At 41.9% G+C, this 17,288-nt stretch overlaps 1 long non-coding RNA gene across 1 annotated transcript in view; it reads right to left on the bottom strand.

Moving 5' to 3' along the window:
* Positions 1–3,321: 3,321 nt before the first annotated feature.
* The window catches only part of LOC138299496 (uncharacterized), a 374,925-nt gene continuing 360,958 nt past the window's right edge, over positions 3,322–17,288 (bottom strand). The window contains exon 3 of the long non-coding RNA XR_011204758.1: positions 3,322–3,526. This is a non-coding gene — a long non-coding RNA (uncharacterized lncRNA). The remainder of the gene's footprint in view (positions 3,527–17,288) is intronic.

The raw sequence follows: 17,288 nt of genomic DNA, 5'->3' as shown, positions 1-17,288 counted from the left end.
TCACTTAGCATGTTCTGAGCTGTGCACTATTGTAAGCGCCTGCTCTTGTGGCGCTGCTTGGGGCCATTTTGGGAGCATCTGCATTTGTCCCTGACGGGTGAAAACGCCTTGTGGCCTAGCTGCACATGCCTGTGGTGCTGCAGTTCGGAAGATAGTACTGTGCAGTCTGTGGCTTTTGTAGAAGTAAAACAAAATGTCGTGGATGGAATGCTTTACTTTAATATAAAGTTGTGGTAAATATTCTTTTGAGATGGGGCCAAAACTCATTTTTTAAACATACACCATTTCTGAGGATGATGCAAATGGCTAAAGCACCATCTTGTGAAATGATACCCAGAAAAATGACCAGTGATTTAGATTAATTTAGGAATTGCACTATTACGTGTTTCTAATATGATACCCAGTGGGCATCATTGTGACCATATGTGGGTCAATAGCTCTGTGTGTCATAGGCACTAAAGCTATACCACACGGATGAGCCTCATAGGACCGAAACACGCCCACACGGATGAGCCTCATAGGACCGAAACACGCCTGCAGATGCATGTTTTTCCTTTCAAAGGTACATAGTTCAGAAGTTTGTGCTGTACTATCCCTTTTGAGCCTTGAAGAGATTGATTTACAAATAGTTATTTTTTCTGTATTGGCATTTAGATCTAAAGTGTGAAATTGAGTACTTCCAACAGTAATTGCCATTGGTTGAGGTATATTGAAACATTCCATGCATTATCTTTTTCTTTAGTTCAGTGAAGCACTTTAAGTGGTACATAGTGGTGGATATATCTCCAAGATGAGCGCGGTGCAAAGGCACCATGGTTACTGGAGATTGTTACTGAGGAGTGATGTGACCATAACAAAATTTCACACAGAAAAAAGTTATTAAACACTTCTTTAGTTTATTTAGATCCTGGTGGGTTGCTCTCCATCCAACGAGGTGGCTGAGGGTATCTCCTGTGCCACCCAGGCCAAACTACTATCAACCAAATTACGAGATCTCCACCGGCCCTGTGGTGATCTCTGCATCATCACAGGATCCGCCGCCTCCTATAAAGGCACAAGTTTGGTGCATGTCAGCCATGTGTCTGATGACCACACACCGTACTTTTTTTTGTTTTTTAGAGACAAACTGCCAAAGCGACAATAATTTTCAATTCGACTAATTTTGTCAGTGGGTTAAGCACATGCTGCAGTGATGTATGTGAGTAACCGGAGGCTGATGAAATGTGTGTGAGCATGCCGAGTGGGGTGAATACTTGTTTCATAGACGTGTGTAAACTGCAGGCAGTAATTCCTGCCCAAGTAACACAGTGGGTTGATCCCATTCAGGTGTGCAAACAAGATAGAGTATCCTTTTGTTTTCCACGTGTCATTGTTCCCTGATAGTAAACTAAAATGCGTTTTTGCAAACATAATCATTTATGTGCGACATTTATGTATTGTTTAGTGTTCTGTGACATTTAAATGGCACATTTACTTTTGCCAAGTTTTGTCAGGAATAGGAAGAAACATTTCTGAAAAGTTACATGTATTCGAGATCAGTCTCTTAGGTTTCTGGCCTCTTACAAAGTCAGAAGGTGTCTAGAATGGAAAGTGAGGAAAATGGGTCTTGAGAAGTAGCGGAGGGCAACATAGGGCTTTACTTCCGGGTGGGTGCCAGTATTTAAGGGGCTTACAGACACAAACCAGGAGTTTGGCAGGTGCCTGTCAATATTCTTGGTTGTTTCCCCACCTTGCTTTCATACAGTTTATCACACGGCGTCCCATACCCATACTTTGTTACTTTTGGATTGCCCCTCTATTCATCTCTTCTTTCCAGCAACAGCCTTGGACTTTCATTCTTTTTGGCACAGTTCCATTTTCCGTTTACTCTCCTTCCCTTTTATTTTAAACCTTTGGCTTCTCCATAGGCGTGTTGCTGCTACCCCATCTCTGCAGCCTGCATGACCTTCCCTCTCTAGCAAGATGTAAGTCACTCTTGCTTTATCTCGTTTGCTTATTAGCAGGAGTTCTAAAGTGTCTGTGCTGAGTGGTGATTTTGTGAAGATGTGAAGCTGCTGTTGGCGCCATACCATGCCAGTGCCTCCAGAGTCTCACTCTTTCCTCCTTTTTTACCCTGGTTCCCACAGGTAATGCACAAATCATCTCTAAGATTCAAAGTGAGTTCGAGATGGCATGACAAGAACACAAAAACTGTATCAACCTTAATACCGCCAAAAGGAGGTTTAAGGTTCATGCAAGCAAGACTGGTACTGGCACGTAAGCCAATATTAATCGGGCCTTATGAGTGGAATATAGAGCAGTTTAGCTCCGCCTGATACATTATTGGTGAACTATGTGTGTGTTCAAACTTTCATGGCCCAGGTTCAGGTCCATTTTTGTTTAAGGCTTAGAACCTAACTATTGACAAGTGGAAGGTGGCATTCTGTAGTCATGTACCTTGATGCGGGTCACGCCATTCATTTTATACCAAATCCATGACCAATGTATTCATAAATTTCAAGCTGCCTCAAGGACGCCAAACAAAGCAAGCAGCACATAAAGGTTTGGTAACAATCAACCAAAGAAATCAAGACCTAAACATTAGTCATTCTTGGCTGTTGTCCAAGGAAAGCTTCTGGACCAATAATGTTTCTGTAGCAGCGTTTTATCAAGGTCAGAAGTATGCTTAATCCATGGTGGTCATGCAGCCAGTTAATACGACTAGTCCTCGTTGAATCAATTTTACAGATTGATACACAGCAAATCAGTAAAAAACATGCCAAAAGGCAAAGCGAAGAATGGCATGAATGGTAACCACACAGGAATCTAAACACAATTTACTTGGCAAAGAACCTATACAAATTGGGGATGGGAGGGTGATAAAGAACACTGACAAGGGAAGACAGTGAATGAACACAGAAAGAGGAATTCTGCCTTTATTTTAGTAGTTTCACCAAGAATTTCCCTAGTCTTTTCAGAGTTGAGTCATCCCATCACTGAAAGACAGCCAGATGTCAACTCGCCTGTCACTATGGGAGCACATTTCTGAAAATAAAAGTCTTGAACTGTGTGCCTTACTTGATTCTGAGGCTACAAGTTGTTTTATGGACACAGACGTTCACAAAGTGGTCAGCATACCCACACAGGATAAGAAAAGATCAGAGGAAATACAACGAAATAATGGTACTTGCCTCACATCTGAAGCAGTAAGGACCAAAAAGCTCACGATGTCTATATAATCAGGACATACGGAGTTGTTAAACTTAAAATTTGACAACATAGTTGCTCCAGCTTTCTCTATTGCAGTAGACACATTGTGGCTATGTAGATGCAGTCCAACTATTGATTGGGATATCAAATTTATTAATTTTATTCAGAGTTCTGCAAACTCATTGGAGGGATATGCCAGAGTCCCAGCCTTTAATATGTCCAGCCATTAAGAAAGAACCTTGCACATCGCTACCAGTGGAGAAGCTCAAAGAAAAGTTTCCAGCAGCATACAAGTTCTTCCATGGTGGGGTTTAGCCGAAAACGGGCTGCCATACTTCTGCAACAACAAGAGTAAGATTGTGCTATTGAGTTGCTAAAACAATTTGGTAACAATCAAGAAGGGTGAAGTACTGAAACATTACCTCAATAAAAGCATAGAGAAAAGCTGTATCTGTTGTTCTACATCACCTACAGGCACACACATCATCTTCATATCAAGACCAGATAAGCCAAATAGAGAAAATAGCCCTTGCAATAACTACAGAGAGTTGAATGCCAACAGCCTTGAGCTGTTTGGGCTAAATTAAAGAAACTCAAGTCTTCTCAAAATTACATCTCTAGAGGACCTATAATCAGGTCCAAATTTGTAAGGGTGATAGGTGCAAAACAACACTTAACACTCTTTATGGCCACTATGAGAATTTGTCAAGGACATTGTTTTAAGCAATATCCCTGTAGTGTTCAATCACTTTGCCAATTATATTTTTCGAAATATGTTGGATACTTTTATGGCTGCATATGGATGATATCCTAATTTACTAAAAAACCTAAAATAACTTTAAATGCGTGTTAGAGAAGTCTTGTCCCAATTACAAAAATATTTTTTATATGCCAAAGTTGAAAATGCATGTTTAAACTCTCACAAGTAACCTTTCAGTGGTTACAGATGTTAGGAAAAGGCATCAGTATGTACATTGATAATGTCAAGGCATTGTTAAGAGTGGCCAGTACCCCAAGACAGTCAAAGAAATTCAGACATTTTGTGAACTTTTACAGACATTTAATCCAACACTGTGCATCAGGGGTCCATAACACGTCTCGCACAGAAAAGACAACCATTCATATGGGGGAATATCAGAAACAGGTATTTCAAATACTCAAGACAACCTTTACCACAGCATCGATTCTTTCACATCCAAATATCAACTAATCACTCATAGTATAGATCAATACTTCAGCTTTTGGTATGGAAATGGTCTTGTCACAAAGAAATCCAAAGACAGGGTCAGTCCATCTAGTGGTGAACTATGCAATTATAATGTTTATAACAGGAGCTACTGTCAATCAAGGAGTTGCTTACACAGTGGAGATATTATCTAGAAGGAGCCTTGCATGAGGTTACAATCTGGACTGACCATAAATATCTAACATATTTTAAATCTATTAAATGTTTAAATGAACAACATGCTCACTGGATCCTTTTCCTTTATTAAGATTTCAGTGCAAAATAAGTTACACACCTGGGAATAGACATAGCTTAGTGGACGCCTTATCTCGACAAAGGGAAGAACTAAAAGTAACATCTACAACACCCAATATTCTGTCAGTCACAATCAATTAATATGATTTATTTGAAAAGTTCTTGAAACAAGTCGGGATTCAACAAGAACATTTCAAAGCTTAACAATAGATATAGAGAAAAAAACATAAGTAAGTACATACATTGCAGTTCCAAAAGGGCTTATTGTATGTGCTGCATAAAGATCATCATCTTAAGGCTTTGAAATGGTGTCATGATTTGCCTTTGTAAGGCCATCTCTGATAAAAAAAAATGCATTAATCATTACAGAGACATTTTTGGTGGCCCTTTATGGACATAGCTGTCAAGTAGTGTGTATGACAATGTGCTAGCTATGCTCAAACCTAAGGTCTGACTGCCAATCTTGCGGGTCTGTTATAGTCTCTTCATATGCCATCTCAAACTTGGTCAACAATCTCAATGGACTTTGTGGTGGAACTTCCCTCATCAAATGGATATGATCTCTTTGAATGAGTTATCTACAGCAGTTGGTCTCTCAAACTGTCCTGAAAATTGTGTTACAACTTCACGGATTCCCTGAAATCATCCTACTGGACCGAGGACTCCTGTTCATTGCTAACATTTGGAAAGAAGTGTGATGAGAACAACAGAAATAAAACATTTTCTGTCTACCAGTTGTCATCTCCGAATTGGTGGATAAACAGAGAGAGCAAATCAAGCAAAAGAGAAGTACCTCAGTTGCTACCTGATGAATTACCAGACTTGAGTGAATTGATCTCCTTGGCTGAGCTTGCTTACAACAACCCTTTGCTCACGAAAGCGGTAATCTTCCTTTTTTGTTGCTTTTATGTGTGAGAAAGGGCCTCTTTTGAGCATGGTTGTCCCCCCACTTTTTGCCTGGAAAATTATGTGGCTTCAAACTGTAAGTGCCCTAGGCCTGCTAAACAGGTTCTCAAGGCCTGCTTTCTTTCTCCAAAACTGTACTAAGTTTGCCACTTCATCCTCTCTTGTAAGCCCTAGTAAATGGCACCACTGGTACCTAGGGCATTTGTACTGAAGAGGGCCCCCCAGAGCGGCAGCACAAATGTTGCCACTCTGAGACGTCCCACACCAGCCTCATGCAGACTGCTATTGCAAGTGCAAGTCAAGGTGTATTTAGAAGTGCAAACTCAACAGGACACTCACCAAGAGTGCCATGTCCACTAACTGTAGGCAGTATAGGTAAGTCACCCCTCTGGCAGGCCTTACAGCCCCCTAAGGCAGGGTACACTATAATGCATGTGAGGGTATATGTGTGCATGAGCAAATATGCCCCCACTGTGTCTTTGAAAACCCTTAAGACATAGTAAGTGTACAGGAAAGCCATAGCAAATGCATGTGCTGGACACTGGTCATTACGAGTTTCCCAGCTACATGATGGCTTCTCTGAATTCTGGGTTGTTTGGTATCAAATAACTTAGACTAATAAACCTACATGGATGCCAGTGTTGCATTTATTATAAAACATACCCAGAGGGCACCTTAGAAGTTCTTAGTGAGCATGCCACCACTAGACACAAGTCTGGACTCCTACGCTGAGAGCCTCGGCTCTCAGGAGCCAGAACACAAAGCCTTTCCTGGGTGGAGGTGTTACACCTCCTCCCCCAGGCAGCCCCCCTGCACCAGCATTCAGCCTCAAAGGCTTTACCAACTTTGAAATCTGACCCCGCCTCTGCTGCTAGCAGCAGATGGCCACCTAATGTTATTTCCCCCACTTTGAGTGGGAAAACCAGCAGGAAACCTTAGCCAGAGTAGGAGGAATGGCCCCCATCAGCCTGCACCACCACTCAGGTGTGGCGGGTGAGGTGACCACTCCATTTCATTTTCCTCCATCGTGGATGGTAGGAAAATAGCCAGTCAGGGTTAGGGATGTGACCCCTTTCCACAGGAGGCGGTCACTTAGTGGGTGTAGCCATCCTAAGGTAGGTGACTCATTGGCCACTACTAGGTACTCCCCCTAATACCCACTAAATGCAGTACTTAGTGGGCATTCCTAGACCTACAGATCAGATGTGATGGACACAAGAAGACCAGGAACAAAGAAAACCCGAGGCTCAAAAACAGAAATCCTGCTGCACAAAGAAAAAGGCGCCAAACCCTGCCTGCTGCTCCTAGGACTCGACAATCGCTGTTGAGCTGTCACCTGGAAACCTGAAGGACTCAACAAAACCCCAGAGCACCTCCAGCCTTCTAAAAAATCACCAAAACCTCCCTCAGAGTTAAGGTATCACTCTCCTGCAACCTGCAAGCAGGGAACCAGTGAAGTCCAGTTCACTAACCGACCACTGACCAATGAACTGGACCTAACAGCCTGACCAAAATCCACACAACTGACCCAAAGGACAAAACCTGCCCAGGTTTGGTAGCACTGCGACATTCAGGGCCTACGAAGCACCGTTGCCTGGGGTATTGGACGCCCCACATTGGACACCAAGAAGGAAAGTCCACTCTGGACTCTCAAAAGCCCAGAAGCAAGCATCAGTCAAGGGACTTCAGGACACCCAAGAACCACCTCCCAGAGTGGCCCTGTTGACCTGCAATCTACACTCCAAGGGACCTGCTGCTGGCAACAAAGAAACCTGACAAACGAATCTTTGATGACCTATCTGCACATGGCCTCCCTGGCCCTCGCAATACCAAACCAGCTTTGCTCTAGAGGTCTCTAACCCCTTACGACTTCTACCCTCCAAGGGGACCCCCAGGATGTACTTTTAAGTCCATCTGTGGATTGTGTTTCAAAGAGGTCCTCTTCTCCATTGTGCACCAGCAACAAAACTTGAGAGCATTGCCTGATTTTACATGCATTTTTAAAGATTGTCCCATTTATTCCTATGGTGCGTAGTTACACACAAAAATCATATATTTTTTAAATTTTTAAAAACTTTTGAAGTACTTACTGTATATTGATAATTTTGGTCTTCAGAATTTTATAAAAATCCAATGTATTTTTGTGAATTGGTCTTGAGTTATTCTTCTGAGTGTGTGTTCACATTTATTGATACTGTGAGAAGAGCAAATGCTTAGCACATCTCCAAGATAAGCCTAACTGCTCGCCCACACTACCAGAAAAACAGAGCATTAGATGGTCTGATTTTTACCTCTGGAAACCAAAGTGGGGTTGCTTGGACTCTCTGAACAGTGCAAGTCTTTTTCGTACATTATATAGAGAGACAGCCTCCTACACTATGGTATTCACCCATGCACTTTTCCAGTCTTTCACCTCTGTTTCTCCAGTAACACATATATTGTGCACATCAAAGAAGTAAAAAAAATAGTCTATCAAAATGTACTGAAGGCCAACACAGAGCATATTGAATAGGCAGATAGGCATTGTAGACCAGCTTCCAGTTATTATGTTAGAGACTGAGGGCCATATTTACAAACGGCTTGCGGTGCATCACTTTTTATGACACACCTATGGCGCAGGCCCATATCTACAAGGCCACGCAAAGTCACTGCATTGCCTTACTCCATCAAAGAGGCATTCCAGGGGTCTTCAGTGTCTGTTCCCAAGCATCACCCATGGATTTTGACGCATTCCCAGGTTTAAAAGGATTTGTAAACATGGGAATGCGTTAGAAGCCCACGCCTCCACAGGGAGGCATAATGGAGGCACAATGAGGAGAAATACCTTTATTTTTCCAATTTTTTTCCTTTGTTATGCGTGCTGTAATCTGCAGCACACATAGAAAAAGGAAAATGCCTCTCATGGTCGTCCCAGCCAGCTGAAAAGCAATCATCCCCGCAACGCAGACATCCTTGCACAATGATGCAAAGGTGCTTGCGTTGGTGCATGGCAGCCCTCTGTGCGACAACACAGGGGAAAAGGACAGGAATGCAAAGTGTCTGATAGATAGAGCGCATTCCTACCCTTTTCTTTTGATGCAGGGCAGCGCAGCAAGGCTTACGGTGCTGCCCTGCATCAAAAGATTGTAATCTATAGTTGGATCATTAGCCGTGCAGCTTCATTTATGTAGTAGATGTATGGTCCAGCCAGAATTTCAGTTCTCCCTAGGCAAGTCTGCCATAGCAGATGGAGGAATACCTCCTACTTAGGTCCCTGTAGATGACTCTCAGGAACATGGGGTTTTATCAATCAATGTGGGTTGATTCCCACATTACGTTTGGACACTTATGGTACTTAATTTAATGGAAGGAATATGATGCCTCTGAAAGGTCTTGGGAGCCCTGTTCTTTGGTTCATTCTTCCAGGTTCACAGCACCGTTGCACACTCATTTCATAAAAAAACTAGATCCACAAAGGGTTCAAAGGGAAGTGGTCTTTGGGTGGGGGTGCTGCCAGGAATCGGAGTGAACATCTCTGAAAAGTGACAAAGATTCAAAATTACTATTGCAGGTTTGGAGACTCATACAAAGTCAGAAAGGGTCTAGAATGGAAAATGAGAAAAAAAAGACTTGGGAAGCAGCGCAGAACATCATAGAATTTTGCTTCTGGGCAGAGGGCGGAATTTCCGGGGCAACGGGAGCTAGGACAGTATTTAAGAGTACCTACTTAGTGCCACGGACTAAGTAAGTGCTTGGAAATATTCCTGGTTATTTCGACACTGCTTTTGATCACACACATAGCAATATGCTCATACATTGTGCTGTTTTTCTTCCTTTTCGGTTCCCAGTCCCTTCATCTCGTCTTTCTGCTACAACCCTTCACATTCCTTCTGGCTCACATACATTCATGTTTCCTTCTGCTTCTCTTTCCCATTACTCTCCTTACCTTTTTCTCGAATCTCTCCTCTTCGGTGTCTCCATTGACATGTTACTGTTAATGCATCTCTGCTGCCTGCCTGACTCTCCTGAGTGTATTCTTTTCTGGAGCTGCATCCTTTTAGAACCAAGTCTAGTTGCGGTTCTCCCTTTCCAAGCCAGATACAAGCTACTTTCTTGCTTTTTTCATGCATCTACAGTTCGTGAGTTTATCAGAAAGATTTCTAATTGTTTGCATTGTATTGTTTTGTGTGCAAGATTACCGTTCCGAACTGGTGTTTCCAGTGCCTCACCCTTCCCCAATATTCCCTTGGTTCCTTATTGAAATATTAGCATTCATTATCTTGATTGGAACAGGTGGAGGATTGGGATTATCAACAATATCCTTTGGGGAAGTTCATCCCTTCAAAGCAATCCTGACAACTTCACACTGAATACTAAACTCAATAAAATGTGCTTTGCAGATGACATTGCTGGTGAAAAAAACATATTTTAGTGAGGATTCCACAACGAAAAGCGTCATTTTTTACATTTTATTTTGTAATAATACTTTTCTTGCTATTTAAATTTTGCAGCTATTTTGAAAGTATACTAAGCTTGAAAAGATTCAAAGAAAATTTCATTTTGGAATTTTTGTACCCCCTAAATATTGGCTTAATGTTATTTGTTGTGTGGTAAATTACGTCCACACATATCACAATTGTTAAACCAAGATGAGATAGTTAGACCTGAAAATAATTGATACAGTAAGTAATAGTCCAGGGATTAATGAGTAGCCTGAATAAACTGCTGTTGACACCCATGCCAAAATGCTCAAGTTGCCCAAACTGATTTTCCTCTTAGGCGGCGTGCCATATGAAGCTCTATAAAGGCCATCCGGATATCTCCACTCTATAGTTTCTTAGCTTGTTCACTTTTAAGGATTGCTTTACTAAATTGTGAGAAATTAAGTAGGTCTGTCAGAAAAGCCGGATTGGGCATTGCCTGATTACTATCTATACTTTCTGTCCTCCCCCATGAGAAAGGTCAGGAAACTTGATTTTAGAGATTGCCAAAAAGTGAGCGTATTTTCTGAATAAATATCTCCTTATGACTGTCCAATTATTCTGTATTACAAATGTGCATCCTAAATTTATGCAAATGAAAGCTTAGTAAAAATGTCGTAATTTACAATCTTTCACATGTTGCTCAATGGCCTAGGTGCTTCACGGGCACTTAAATATGTTTGGGCTTGCATGTTAAATAGGGTACGAAGTGAGAAAATAAAAAATAAAAAAATCAGTTCTTTCAATACACTAGCTCTAGAATTAGTGCATAGAACTACTAGAAGTGAACCCTATACCTCTGGTTGGTATAAGAGACCTTCGGAAATGATGGGATAGATATACCACAGACTCTTACGAGCTATAGTTATATAATACAATACACTATTCCAAAAACAATGAAGAATACAAGGGAGTCCTAATTAATAGGAGCAAGAGTCCTCAAACACCGTATTGGGTGTCATGCTTCATCATCGGACGGCTCCTTGTTAGACCGGCGCAGCAATGTCTGACGGGCTCCCCCCGAAGGGGGGCTCTTTGCCGGAGATCTTTTCTCGATGATGCCACAGAACCCAAATATGGGTCCGAAAGGAAAAGGAGAGATCGATAGAAGATAAAATTGGCTCAGAACCCTCACTGAGTATTTATTTATTCATTGATGTTAGGTAATGGCCAAGATTAAAAGTAATACGGGAGTGAGATAGAGATAATGCTCAAACACTCACTAGAAGATTCAATAAGGCGTAGAGGAGGTCAGTAATTACCAGACATTCCTCAAAATGAGGTCGACATGTTTCGCGCCTCTTTTGGTCCAAAGGGATTCTATGACGCTTCTTCAGGACCTAGTATATCATTACACTTCTCCAATGAAAAAAAACAAAAAACAAAAATTAGACTACTGCACTCTGATATTCACAGTCAAGACGTCAACAGTCCTTACCCAAGTTCACTTTAACCCAGACTTGATGTTCCTATTAGTCACTCTAGAGATATGAAGAAAAAAGATTAACACTGCATAACTTCGTCATAAACATTTCATCGTCATAATGATTGCCCAATCAAATTGACCAAGCAAAAATAAAAATAAAAGTGGCAAACTGTGCAACACATAGGTGGTAAAGTGGATGGTAGCAACCCATGCTAGATAAGTACAGGAGAGCTTACCATCCCAAATCGGGAATGGGCTTCATGGGATCACGCAGGCTAGTAGCCAGGTCTACAACAACTCTGGGTATAAAATGAACAAAGACAAAAAGAAAAACTAGCACCTCTGTTATCATATAATTAAGAACTTGATTCATATTGAAGCAGAGAGTGTTTAAAATCTGAAAAAAACATCTGATCAATTCCATTTCAACTCTAGAAAACACACTACTGTAGTCATTAATACTGATAAAGATCATAACACAAATCCAGTCATTCAATAGTCATAACTCGATGTGTATGAAGATAGTTAAAAAGTAAAAGTCCTTACTTATACCCAGTAAGTGCTAAGTAGTAATTAGGAGGATGCACTGTTCTGAAAAATGCACTAAAAACACCAAAATCTTGTCTCAAGACTCAGTTAATCCGTAAGTCACGGAAGAGATAATGTGGTCTCACAGTAAAGGGAGAGCCCGGTTCGTGATCCGAATCCTTGGCATCTCCCATGTAAACTAACTAATAACCAGACGCAACCCACAGCTCCCGAGCTTCGGGATCCGTGCCACGCTCGTAAATAACAATGGAAACAAGCGGACTGTAACAGACCGATGGTACTCACATTCAAGTCACCCAGTGTAGCGTGTGTCACCTACCCCTGGCTGCGCTCCCGAACATACTGGGAGACGTTCGTCAGGGGATATAAATAGCGCGAGTATACAGCGCGTGAACAGCATTTTTCTGTTACTGTTGCTAGGCAACTCAAACACGCACAGCAAATTAGAGCCGTAGTGTGTCATAATAGAAATAAAGAAAGGAAACTCAGAATCCATTGCTGCAACACGGAATATGGCGGCCATCTTAAGCTCATGTTAGATCAAAGGTAATTTATAAGTCAATAATCACCCGATAAATCGAAATGAGAATAGGGGCGTTGAAAAGCAAGGTAATTTGTGGTTTTGAGTATGTGAGTCACCAAAAATATTATAACGGTTGGTGAACCAACATGACGATGTGCTCTCATTCGACTCATATGGTAATCCTAATGTCTACGTTGTAGACTACAACACCATTCCTGGTCAATCAATAAGAAGTCATTAGAGGTGGGTAACTATTAGGCCATACGAGTGTTTAAAGGTAAAGGTTAAACCATGGAATGTCATCATTTAACCGTTGAAGATGATCGTAAGTCTATAGACCCAGTGCTGTTCAAGTTCAAAGAGTGGACAGGTCTCTTTCTGTACACAAGTCTGTAATACAACCCACCACATGTCATCCGGAGTATGATTATCTTCTATAAAATGGATGCTAAGTTTGGTTGTGGCACGTCCACATCGAATGTTGCTGCGGTGTTCATTTATCCTAACTTTGACTGCTCTTGTAGTCATCCCTACATACCGCAAATTGCACGGGCAGGTAATCAAATAAATGCAATTGTGAGTATTGCAATTGGTATGTTTCATCAATCGCCATATCAGTATAGGTTCTAAATCAAGGATCTCTATCCGTTTAGTGAGTGAACATACGTTACAGTTTCCACACGGAAAATGGCCCTTAACTGGGGGAAGATCCCACAAGGACCTTTGTCTGGTCGAGGTAATGAGAGGTCTCGGTCGAGTGTGGACCAACATATCTTTAATGTTGGTGGTCCTTTTGAAAGCAAAGAGTGGTTTTGAGATGTTCTCACCTCCACTACAAAGAACAGGCCATCTTTTGTTAATTATTTTCTTGACAGTATTTGATAATGGCGTAAATGTAGATACGCAGGTCAATTTATTTTCAGAAGATTTAGGGGTCAACTGTAATAATGAGTCCCTATCACTATAGTTAGCTCCTTTGTAAGCCGTATTTATCACTCTGTTTGGATAGTGACGGTCATGCAATTTGATCTGGAGGTCAGCAGCTTGGGTGTCAAATAAATGTAAATTGCTGCAATTTCGTCGTAGGCGCAAAAACTGCCCATACGGTAAATTGTCTCTGAGTGCTTTTGGGTGGTGGCTGTCATACAGTAATAAGCTGTTACGGTCTGTAGTTTTTTGATAAGTACAAGTCTGTAGTTTACCTTCCTCAATACTGATCACCAAATCTAAAAATGGAATCTTGGTGGTAGAAACTATCGATGTAAAATTAAAAAAGGGGTCCAAACCATTCACACAAGTAGTGAAATTATCTACTTCTGAGATAGGCCCATGCCAGATGACCAAAATGTCGTCTATATACCGACGCCATAGTTTGATGTTATCAAAAAAGGGGTTATAATCTGGCAAAATAAAGTGTTTTTCAAAATCATACATATACACACAGGCTAGACTTGGGGCAAAGGTACTACCCATTGAGGTGCCTCGAATCTGATGGAATAGCTTGTCTTCAAATTTAAAAAAATGTTTTGTCATGGCTAGGCTAGCATAATGCATTATAAAATGAACCGGGGTTGCTGAATCCAATCTTGCAGACAGAAGGGATGTCTCAACTACCTTTAGTGTAGCTTCCTGCGGAATATTAGCATACAATGCCTCAACACCAAGGGTGATGAGAGCATGTACGTAAACTGTAGAGTTAATAGATTCAATGAGGTTGAGGACATCTTTTGTGTCCCTCAAGTAAGTCATAGATTGTTGTACAAGAGGCCGTAGAAAGTGATCACAAAATGTAGATAAGGGTTCGAGGACAGATCCAATCCCTGAGACTATGGGACGACCTGGAGGTGGTGTCCTGCCTTTGTGAATCTTCGGGAGACAGTAGAAGTATGGAGTACGGGGATTCACAGTATCCAGAAATTCTGCTTCTTTCTGTGATATCCAGGAATTCCCACAGGCTTCCTCTATCATTCCTCGGATCTCAATTTGTAATCTGGCTGTGGGATCGTGATCAATCTGAGCATAATAGGTAGAGTCACCCAGGAGACGTAAGCACTCCTGTCTATAATCTTCTGTATTCATTACAACAATGGCCCCACCCTTATCCGCTGGTTTTATGATAATGCTAGTGTCAGCTGCTAAATCTCTATGGGCATCACTCTCAATTTTGGGTATATTGACAAACTTGTGTTTGGGTCGTATTTTGGTTAAATCCGTGGTGACTGCTTTCTCAAATGCCAAAACCTCGCAAGATATTGAAGATGAGGGTGGCATGAATTTGGAAGGTTTCTTCAGACCGGAGTCTGAAGGTAAATTATCAATAGGTTTATCTTTAAAGAAGAATTGCAGTCTGATTTTCCTAAAAAACTGTGAGAGTTCACATTGTAACCGGAAAATATCATCTTTAGGAGTAGGAACAGAGCCAAATTCAGGGCTCTCGTTTCATCAAGAGAGAGAGGTCTAGAGGACAAATTGAACACTAGGTCTTTGTTTGTTGGATCTTGCCCTGGCTCCGCGTGACCATCTGTGGTTCTTCTTGGGACCAGTGGACTCTCCTGCCTCTTCCTCGCCTTCTGCCTCTTCCTCTGCCCCTGCCGTGACCTAAAAAAGGCAAGTAGGGTAACATGGGACGGGGTTGGTAGAAGGGGAAGGGTTGTTGCCATGTCAATGGTTGGCCCGGATGATACTGGGGAAAGTTGTAATAAGGTTGTGATCTCTCGTCCTCAGTGCTCCAACCATCAGAAGAAGAACTTTGGCTGTATTTACGAGGTCTTCTACCTGAGGTGGAGGATTCATCTGATGATACGGATTGGGTATCTGCGGTGTAGTCTTCTTTAATATACGGATAGACCTTCTCTATATTAAACTTGTTGATATCTTTCTGTAATTTAGTGATCTTTTGTTGTGTTAGAAATTCTTTAGTTTCATTCAGATCGGAATTAATTTCCGCCAGTCCACTCTTAAATGCAGCAATAGAAACTGTAGTTTTAAGTGTGTTTTCCATGAAGGTGATCTGTATGGCCATAGATTCTGCTAGTCGTCTGGATGTATTAATGATAAGGACGAGCCAATCGCGCGTACATTTCCAGGCGATCTGTGCCCAGGCTTTCCTAAAGACCAAGGGGGTGATTCTGACCCCGGCGGTCTTAGACCGCCGGGGCCAGGGTCGGCGGGAGCACCGCCGACAGGCCGGCGGTGCCCCGCAGGGCATTCTGACCGCGGCGGTAAAGCCGCGGTCAGACCGGCAACACTGGCGGTCTCCCACCAGTGTGCCGCCGCCCGTATGAATCCTCCAAGGCGGCGCAGCTAGCTGCGCCGCCGAGGGGATTCCGACCCCCCCTACCGCCATCCAGTTCCCGGCGGTCAACTACCTTTAGTGTAGCTTCCTACAGAATATTAGTATCAATGCCTCAACATCAAGGGTGATGAGAGCATGTACGTAAACTGTAGAGTTAATAGATTCAATGAGGTTGAGGACATCTTTTCTGTCCCTCAAGTAAGTCATAGATTGTTGTACAAGAGGCAGTAGAAAGTGATCACAAAATGTAGATAAGGGTTCGAGGACAGATCCAATCCCTGAGACTATGGGATGACCTGGAGGTGGTGTCCTGCCTTTGTGAATCTTCGGGAGACAGTAGGAGTACGGGGATTCACAGTATCCAGAAATTCTGGTTCTTCATTTGACACCCAAGCTGCTGACCTCCAGATCAAATTGCATGAATAGTCCATATTAAACCTTACCTTGACTATACCAAAGTTACCTTAAATATCTTAACTTTGTCCCCATTTCACATCTCATTCCAAAACATTCGCAAGGCGTGTGCCTTCTGAAAGGCAATCCTGGGGGTTGTTCTTTTTATTAGTCAGGGGGTGATGGAGTTTTAAAACAGATCCTAAAAGGTGAATTTTAATTTGATTCCCATTGAGAACGCACATATCTTAGGACAGATTATTACCAAACTTGGACCAAAGAACATGTTTTGACACAGCTCATGAGTCTACTAAGATGAAGAGAGTTAAATGTAATACACAGCGCAACTGACGCAGGTCCAGTGACATTGAAGCACACGATGTCCATATGTTCTCCATGTGTCCTTATTTAAGAAAGTTCTGGCTGAAGGAGGTAATCTTTACTGATGATGTTCTGCCGTTGAATCTGAAGTAGCCCTCTCTTTTCAAATCCTTACAGTTTATATTTTAAAAAACCTTCAGAATTCAAGATTTGGCAAATATTTGTAGCCAGTAATGTGGCTGCTCTGCTACATGGTTGAAAACAAAGTAAAACAAAACCTCTATGACGCAGTTATTGTGTCATTTTGTAGGCATGTGTCAACACACATGCATTTGCCTACAAAAAGAATCAAGTATGTTTTAGGTCGCAGCTTACAAGACAGCCCAGTTGTCTGGTATGCTAAAGACATCTTGGGGACAAGTTTACCTAGAAATGCATTCTGCTCATTGCATGCTATTTTGTGTCTGTAACTCGCATTTTCTTGCTTTCCATTTGCTAGCTTTATTTGTTTTAAGTCTGTCCAGATTACGTTGCTGCCTTCCCTTGCCAAAACCCTATTTACGGTATCCTTCCGAGTGCTTTCTTTCTGTAAACAAGCCTGTAAATCTTGTTTTTATCTCATAACATTTGCTGTGTATTCAAGGACCAAGATTAAATTGACAGGGGCTGTCTTCCGAGGGCTCGTGTTTACTTTTCTGTCTCTGACTTCAAAGTGAGAGGATTTATGTGAAAATTTTGATGGAAAC

The sequence above is a fragment of the Pleurodeles waltl genome, chromosome 6 (genome assembly GCF_031143425.1).
Source record: "Pleurodeles waltl isolate 20211129_DDA chromosome 6, aPleWal1.hap1.20221129, whole genome shotgun sequence".
In the NCBI taxonomy this organism is placed as follows: Eukaryota; Metazoa; Chordata; class Amphibia; order Caudata; family Salamandridae; genus Pleurodeles; species Pleurodeles waltl.
This window is presented reverse-complemented; position numbering and strand designations above follow the sequence as displayed.